The 8786-nt window shown below is 37.6% G+C and overlaps 1 non-coding gene across 1 annotated transcript; it reads left to right on the forward strand.

The window, feature by feature from the left end:
* Nucleotides 1–8312: 8312 nt before the first annotated feature.
* LOC141602823 (small nucleolar RNA R71) lies at nucleotides 8313–8419 on the forward strand. Its single transcript, XR_012524731.1, has one exon. It is a non-coding gene; the product is annotated as a small nucleolar RNA R71 (small nucleolar RNA).
* Nucleotides 8420–8786: the final 367 nt, after the last annotated feature.

Genomic DNA, 8786 nt, shown 5'->3' on the forward strand with positions numbered 1-8786 from the left:
GGAGGGCTTATGACTTCAAGTCTATTCATTACATGGACATGAGTCGATTTGAGTTGTCAAACTCACTTTTGGGAATTTACAATCCAAAATGAACACGTTATTTTGGAAGGTCACCAAGGAGATACCTGAAATAGAGAGTGTATTTAACAGATGACATGGATAAGGCTCGCATATTACATGAATCAAACTGCCATAAAAGAGCTGGTCTTTTATGAGCTAATGCGTCAGTCTAGAGAAACTTCTAATACCTCACCATATATGTTTGTAACTCACAAAGCTATCTCTTAAGAAGATAGATGTATTTCTAAGAGATAAAGTGGGAGTAGATTAGATCGTCACAAACATGTCTTATAGTTAATATGATACTTTTTGAAAGAAATGGAACTATAATCTATTAAGATAGAGTGGGAGTATGGCTTAGTGGGAGTTTAGCGCACATGTCTTGTTGTTAAAATGTTGATTTTTAAAAGTAATATGACCTTGTCCCAAATCGACTTTGTTGTATACAAGCCATAGCATTACAATCCTTAAATTGTTACTCAAGAGTAGATTTACTTTAAGGCGAGGGTCTCTTTAAATGTAAATAGAGCTTTAGAGTACCTAAGAGCATAGATTGACATGAAGATGTTGATCAAAATAAATCATGTTAGGAATTGCCACATTTCATTTTGATGATGAATGGCAAATGATATTAATGATTCGTTTTTTCTAAAATGAGAATTTAGAAAAAGAATGTGTATGGAACACAAAATCTTGGATAAAGATTTAAGAATCCTAACATATTATGCAAAGCTTACTTAAGCAATACTATAATGGTCTTAAGCAAGCATTAAATGATTATACTTTTCGTTCATGTGATAATTGAGAATGGTTTCATCACATGATTGAAGAATCATGATTATACATGAAGTTAAGTGGGAGCAAGAATTACTTTCCCATGTCTTATATGTTGAAGACATATTACTTATTGAGAATAATGTACCAATGCTCTCTTTTGTGAAAGAGTGATTGGGAGGCTGGAAAAAGGTGAGATATATTTTAGATTTATGAATCTATGTGAGAGAATATTGGCATAGAGTCGAGAGCCTTATGATGATAAGATCTTTCATATCTGTTAAACATCAACAAGGTTGAGTAGGTTATTCATGTTGATGAAAGTGGAATTGCTATGACAGAGTCATAGTCGTTCACTGAACCTAATAAGTTGATGATTACATGAAATCGATTTCTAATGTTTCTGCCATTAGAATGATCATGTATGCCATTAAATGCACACGCCGTGATGAAGCATATGCTTGGAGCATAATTAGTCAATAACAGGTTAATTCATAAGATGGTCTTGTGAAAGCCTTAAAGAACATCCTTTGAGATTCTTGAAGTGAATTGAGGATTCGTTCATATGTTTGGATGATATACTAAGTTAAATGTAGAAGGGTTGCACTAACTTTTGTTTCCAAACCAAAAGGATTTGTCGAAATCCTAGGCTGTTTTATTGACTTAGGAGTATGAGACTGAAAAATATTTTAGTTTCGATCATTGCAAATTCTACAAACAAAATCTAAGTAAATTGTGATAAGATGGTCAACGTAGGGAATGAGATTAGATTAATCCCCCAAAGACTTTATCACAAGTTATATGATAACAGTGGGAGCATCTTTCAAGCTAAAGAGCCCCAGTCTAGTAAGAAGACTAGACATGTACTTAGATAAATTCATGTTATTAGAAATAACATTGAATAGAAGGAAATAGCAATTTGTAAAGTTAGAATATATGGATATATGGTATATCCACTTGCTAAGCTTTTATTGCATTTCACTTAGTGTAAAAGGTACACTATAGGTTATAAGATATGAAGTATTAATAGTGTATTCACAATTCCTATATGATAATCGCATTTATCGTTTGAGTTTCTTTAAACTCATCCATTACTTTGTTAAATGCAAATGGGTTGTTGAGACAAATTGAACTCCATTAAAGTGAACAGGATTAACATAGTATTCGCCCCTAGTTACTTATAGAAGCTGACGTCTCAAAGTGACTAGAGTGTGATGCGATTGATGGCAAGTTCAAGTGTCATAGAGTCATATGCGATGACTAGTCGATCACATAGACGGACTGTATGGGACACTCTGTCGGGCAGTGACCGCTTATAGAGTTCTGGTAATGCATAAAGCCTGGTTGTGGGAAGAGCTACTATAGTATTCTTACGAGTCATTTCTTTTCACTAGAGACTATTCGCCCAAGTTGGCACAAATTTCTAAATGGCTTTGATTTATGTTCTACGACTGTCGTAACTGAGGTCAAATGAGTATATTTTGGGTTATGATGAACTGTAGTGATACGAAGGGAATAGTGCGATAGGAATTGTCCACCCCCTTGTCACGGTTATTTGAAATCTCAAGGCCACTCAAAGAGTAGTGTACTGAAAATGCGTGGCCACGCTCGGAAGGTATCTACGGTAGATAATTCCGGTCAGACAGTTACTCTCCAGATCGAGAAAACCACTCAAGATATGATCAAATGCAAGTACGACCTGCGAGACACCTTGAATCGTGTGGGAGATTGTAATAGGACAAGAGAATTGGTGACGCACACTTGTCTCGGACAAGTGGGAGATTGTTGGAATATGTGTCCTCGACAATAGTGCGATCACATGTTTAAATCTCCAATTAAGAATACGTAAGGGATGATTTACTTATATAGTCAACTGATCAACATTAATCAGTAATGATTGGCTAACTAAAGTTTGACATTACTGTCGTTTGACGGTGGTGATCAGTTGATCCCTTCAGGTCACACCTAAAGAACAATTCCCTTAATAGACAAATTGATTAATTGTATGACGATACAAGTTAATCAATTCCTTAAAATTGAACAATTCAATTGCGAGAGAGAATATTTTATATCTTATTGTAATTTGATTAAATAAGATTTATTTTATTAATTGAAATACTTTATTACTAAAATTGATTATTGTTTGTGACACAATTGTGATAAGAATGAACGGTTCATTATAATTACAATATGTTGTGAAGTATAATTATATGACCCATTTTATTTATGTGATCAAGAATCACTAGTCAATTTATAGTATATAATTTAATTAATATATAAAATGATATTTATTTGATAAATATGCATTAAATTAATTAATAACATGTAACATACTACATATGACATATTGTGTGACAAATGACAAATTGACAAAATAAAATGGTAGTCCATTTTATACATATGGACTGAAATGGAGGGTGTAGGGTGTGAGGATGATATTATTTTATGAGATAAAGTGCATATCATCGTAGCTATTGCATACTAGCTTACATACCTACATTTTGATAAGAGTAAAAAGAAAAAGTAATATGCCTTTTTGTCCTTACTCCACCCGGCTTCATCCTTCTCTTTTAATGACAATTTGTTCTCATTTTACATCATCATTTTTCATTCATTCATACTACATGCAATTTTGCTCATCTCTCTTACAACTCTCTAAAACCTGTTTTAGAAAAACAAAAGTTTGTTCATCAAATATTCTAATCACAATATTAGATTACTAGTGTAGTAATAAGAGTATTATTAGAATTAATTTAAGGATACTACTATATTAATCTAGTTAATTATTATAATAGTTTAAGGGGCTTGTCTTGGGTGCAATCAAAAGAGGATCTCTACATTGAGATTTTGGAGGATCATCCATTACATTTTAGCTCAAGAACAAATAAGGAAGGTGACCTTATTTGTGCCCTTATTTCGAGCCACTTAACAATGTAAGGGACATTGTTTTTCATATTAATCTCTTATTTAGTTATGCACGCACTAGATCTAAAGAACACATATTTAAAGGTTAATTAGTTCACTATTATAAGAGTTTAATAATATTTATATGAACCTAATAGTGGCATCTCAGAGTATTGACAGGAGTATCATCCCTCGATCCTACTCGATCTATTCGCATCCCGAGCTTGGAGTTCATGGTTTGCATATTCCCCAAGAGGTTGATGAGGCAAGTTGGTATGAAGCAGAAAATGTGGATGCTTCACACTGTACCGCAGACAGCACTGCCGCACACCTCTGAGTCTTGTCGCGACTTGGCACTTCACTGGGCCCAAAGTAACATGTGGTTTATACCTGTCCTAGTTGGTTCGTTGTGGGTGTCGGATTCTTACTTGCAGTGGACGAAGGCTAGCACCTTGGAGGAGCACGAGAAGATGAGAAAGCATGAGGCGATGGACTACAAAATCCGCGAGGTGGCGAAAGAGAACCAGAAATACTTGACCAAAGAAGAAGAACAAGATAGATTCCGAGTCGTCCGCCCGAAGAAAAATCCAAGGAATGCTCCTGTTGAGAAGATGGTTGTGGATCAGAATAGAAAGAGTAGGCCTCGAAAAAGACCATTGGTGATTAGGTCAGAGATAACGCAAGAGCGCCCCCTCGAGGTCGAGATAAGAAGTATGATAAAAATGGCAAAGGCGAAGGGAAGATGGAAGAATAGGAATAGCCTAAGTCTTTATTAGTATTTATTATTATTATTATTATTATTATTATTATTATTATTATTATTATTATTATTATTATTATTATTATTGCAATAAACGGCGGGGCTTTTCGAATCCTAGCCAAGCCTTATTTCAGCATTTATTAGTTGATGTATTATTTGGCGTATTATTAATAGATGAATAAACTGGTTGTTTTAGTTATAAACTATAAATCAGTTCCCTTTATTTATTCATTTGAGTTCTAAATGCCAAAACAAATGTCCTTATATTTACATTTTGAATTAAAAGGTTGGGTTGCACCTTTTGAAGGATTGCCTACGTATTCATTGGAAATGAAATCAATCCCAGAACGTAGTTCGAAATAAAAAATATAAAGGAATAAATGTTCGAAGCAAGAGCTTGTAATGAACGCAAGGAATAAGCATGGTGCTTTACTTACTCTCAATAATGCAATTAAGTTATTCGATGATACTGAGGATAAAATAAAAAAATGTCAAAACGCAAGAGCGAGGTGACACGAATTTTGAGGCCCGCTGGGGCCGTGTATTACATGTCACATGAGTGGCAGGTGGATCTCGCGTGGCGCGTTTAAAAGGTCTAATATAAGCGTAATATCGCTTAAATTGGTCTAGATTAGTCGGATTTGAAAACTAATTCCCGTCTAAGTCTGTAATTCGAGCCGCACCCCCTGAGAGTATAGATTTGACTAGTAAGGCCCGGCCCTATTAGGCTTGAATTTCCCTCTTAGGTCGACTGGTAGAAGAGCTCGGACAGATTAAGCACTAGATCTCCCTCTTTGATGTTTCGGGGTTTGACTATTTTGTTGAAGGCTCTTCTAATTCGTGCTTAATATGTCTGAACATTATGCAAGGCGCGTAATCTTTGTTCGTCCAAGAGGACGAGTCCTTCGTACCTATCCCTATTACATTCTGCTTCCGGGATTTCGCTTTCGAGTAGAATGCGCAGAGACGGGATCTCTAGCTCTACTGGTTATATGGCTTCCATGCCATATGTTGGATAGAAAGGAGTAGCCCGAGTGGGCATCCTGACAGAGATTCGATATCCCCATAACGCAAAGGATATCTTGCTAGGCCAGTCACGGTAGTTGTCGATCATTCTCTTGAGGATCATGACGACATTTTTGTTTGCTGCCTCTACCGCACCATTAGTCGAGGTCGATAAGGTGAAGAGTGATGATGCTCGATTTTATACTTGGTCAGCAACAACTCAAATTCAGCTTGAAAATGGGACCCGGTATCAATAATTATTTCATGTGGACACCCATATCGACAGACGATATGGCTCGGATCCTCTGCAGACGGGCGGATTCTCAGGAATCCGCTCGGATTGGTCCTTGTGTACACGGATTCAGTTCCATCCGTGCACCAACGCATTCCCTTATCATTCTTTCTTTCTTTCTTTCAAATCTTGTGTTCTTCATTGTGGGGGCACTACTAAGGCATGAATAGCCTAGGCAATTGCCATCCCCACACTAAGGTAAAGCACTACACATCAATTAAAATTGTTAATCCCTCCCTCACTTCTCTCTTTTCATGACAATTATTTTGATCAAAGTAAATAAATCCAAAAATGACAAAAAATGCAATACAAAAATTAAATGTAAGTTAGGGAGTTAGAAATATTTACAAGTGGTGGTTTAGGGAGGACTCCACCAAACTCTCATTCTTGATGAGATGTCAAGGGGGCATGTTCAAGGTGTTGTTGATGTTGCTCAACACCTCGAAGAAGTAATTAAAAGCTTGTTCATTGTTGTGGTAGAGGTCCTCAATAGACCGTGGCCCTTGTTGTTGATCATGATCGATGGCATGCCCAATGTAGGGATTAAAGATCCCTTCAAATTCATCGTCCCAAAGACCACAAACTTCATTGAGTTGATCATTGAAAATCTCTTGCTTGGATGGAGACAACTCTCCCAATTTCTTCTCTTGGCCAATGAGGCCATCATCTTCTTCCTTGGTTGATATTGATGAGCTTTGCAAGCTCTCCTTTTCACAATTCACTTGCTCTTTGAATGGAGCATCTTCAACTTTCTTCTTCCATTGGAGTTCCGATTTCTTCTTTTCATCTTTTCGGCTATAATGATCAATCATGAAACATGGCTCATGCAAACGAGGAGCTCTCATGGTCTTGTCAAGATTAAAAGTTATGCTTTCATCTCCCACTTCTAGAGTGAGCTCTCCATGTTTCACATCAATCACCGCACCCGCGGTGTGTAGGAAAGGTCTTCCTAAGATGATTGGAATGTTGGAATCTTCCTCCATATCAACAATGACAAAGTCCACCGGGATGAAAAACTTCCCAATTCGCACGGGGACATCTTCCCATATCCCTAGTGGTGTCTTCGTCGATCTATCGGCCATTTGAAGAGTGATATTGGTACATTTAAGCTCTCCCATTCCCAACCTTTTACTTACCGAGTACGGCATGACACTCACACTAGCCCCTAGATCACATAAGGCTTTGTTGATCGTTGTGTCGCCAATGGTACACGGTATTGAGAAGCTTCCCGGATCCTTTAACTTTGGAGGTGAACTCCCTTGAAGAATTGCACTACTCACCTTAGTGAAGGCGATAGTCTCAAGTTTCCGGATTGACTTCTTCTTTGTGAGGATATCTTTCATGTACTTTGCATAGGCCGGAACGTGATTGATTAATTCCGTAAAAGGAATTGAGACTTCTAAGTTCTTCACAATTTCCATGAACTTTCCAAGTTGATCATCAAATTTAGGCTTGGCTTGACGACTTGGAAAAGGAAGTCTAATCACAATGGGCTCCTTTTCTTTGGCTTTGTCTTCATTTTTCTTTGAACTTTCTTCTTTTGATGATTCCCCTTCCTTGGGACCTTGCACCACAACTTCATTCTCACTAGCTCTCACAACTTCATCCTCAACTTGCTTCTTCGGTGCCTCATATCTTGTACCACTTCTCAAGTGAATGGCACTAACCGTTTCATGTCTAGGGGGATTACCTTGAGGTGGTAATTGCCCCTTTTGTCTTTGTGAGTTTGAAGATGCTAGTTGGGTCAATTGTGTTTCCAACATCTTGGTGTGAGCTAGAATGTTGTTGATGGTGGTGTCTTTTGCTTGGCTATCTTTTTGCATTTGAGTGAAAAATTCTTGTTGATTCTTTTGCATTTGAAGGACCGCTTTTTGGACATCAAAACTTTGGTCATTTTGGTGATTGTATGGATTTTGATTTTGGTAGCCTTGGTTTTGATTGAAAAAGGGTCTTTGATTTTGATTTCTCATGGGTGGTGGAGTGTATGTTGTTTGAGGGTTTTGGACATTTTGGCTTTTGTATGAGAGATTTGGATGAAACTTGGTGTTTTCATTGTAAAAATTTGAATAAGGGGTACCACTTTTGTAAGCTTGGAAAGCATTGACTTGCTCGGTTGTTCCCCTACATTCACTTGAGTCATGACCCAAGGTTCCACAATTCTCACATATCCCGCTTGGGATTGATGAGGATGCCGTCATGGCATTGACATGATGCTTTGATGACTTTGAGCTTTCCTCAAGTCTAGCCATAGCTTGTTCAAACTTCAAGTTGATTGTGTCAATATGAGCACTAAGTTGAGCACCCAATTGAGTAACGGTGTCCACTTCATACTTTCCTCCTCTAGTAGCCTTGCGAGGCCTACTATATTGCGAATTATGGACCGCCATTTCCTCAATCTTGTTCCATGTTTGATTGTCATCAACTTCGGTGAACATTCCATTTGATCCCATATTGAGAACGTTCCTTGAATCTTCATATAAACCATTCCAAAATTGTTGCACTAAAAACCATTCGCTAAGTCCATGGTGAGGACATGAGCGACAAATACCTTTGAACCGCTCCCAAGCTTCATACAAAGATTCTTCATCCCTTTGCTTAAAACCCGTAATTTGAGCTCTTAGCATATTTGTCTTTTCCTAAATTGGGTAGAATTTTTGTAGAAAGCTAGAGCTAGCTTCTTCCAAGAATCTATTTCAAGGGTGGCCTTATCAAGGCCCTTCAACCATTGCTTTGCGGTGCCGATTAACGAAAAAGGAAATAAGACCCATCTTATTTGGTCTTGAGTCACGCCCGTTTGAGAGATAGCTTCACAATAATCACAAAATGTTTCCATATGAGAATGAGGGTCCTCACTAGGCATTCCCCCGAATTGGCTCCTCTCAACTAGTTGGATGAAGGCGGACTTGGCAATAAAGTTTCCGGTAAGATGTTGTGGGGTAGGAGTACCATTTGGTAAATCCTCCTCGGTGGGTATAGAGTGTGACGAGAATT

The sequence above is a fragment of the Silene latifolia genome, chromosome 9 (genome assembly GCF_048544455.1).
Source record: "Silene latifolia isolate original U9 population chromosome 9, ASM4854445v1, whole genome shotgun sequence".
In the NCBI taxonomy this organism is placed as follows: Eukaryota; Viridiplantae; Streptophyta; class Magnoliopsida; order Caryophyllales; family Caryophyllaceae; genus Silene; species Silene latifolia.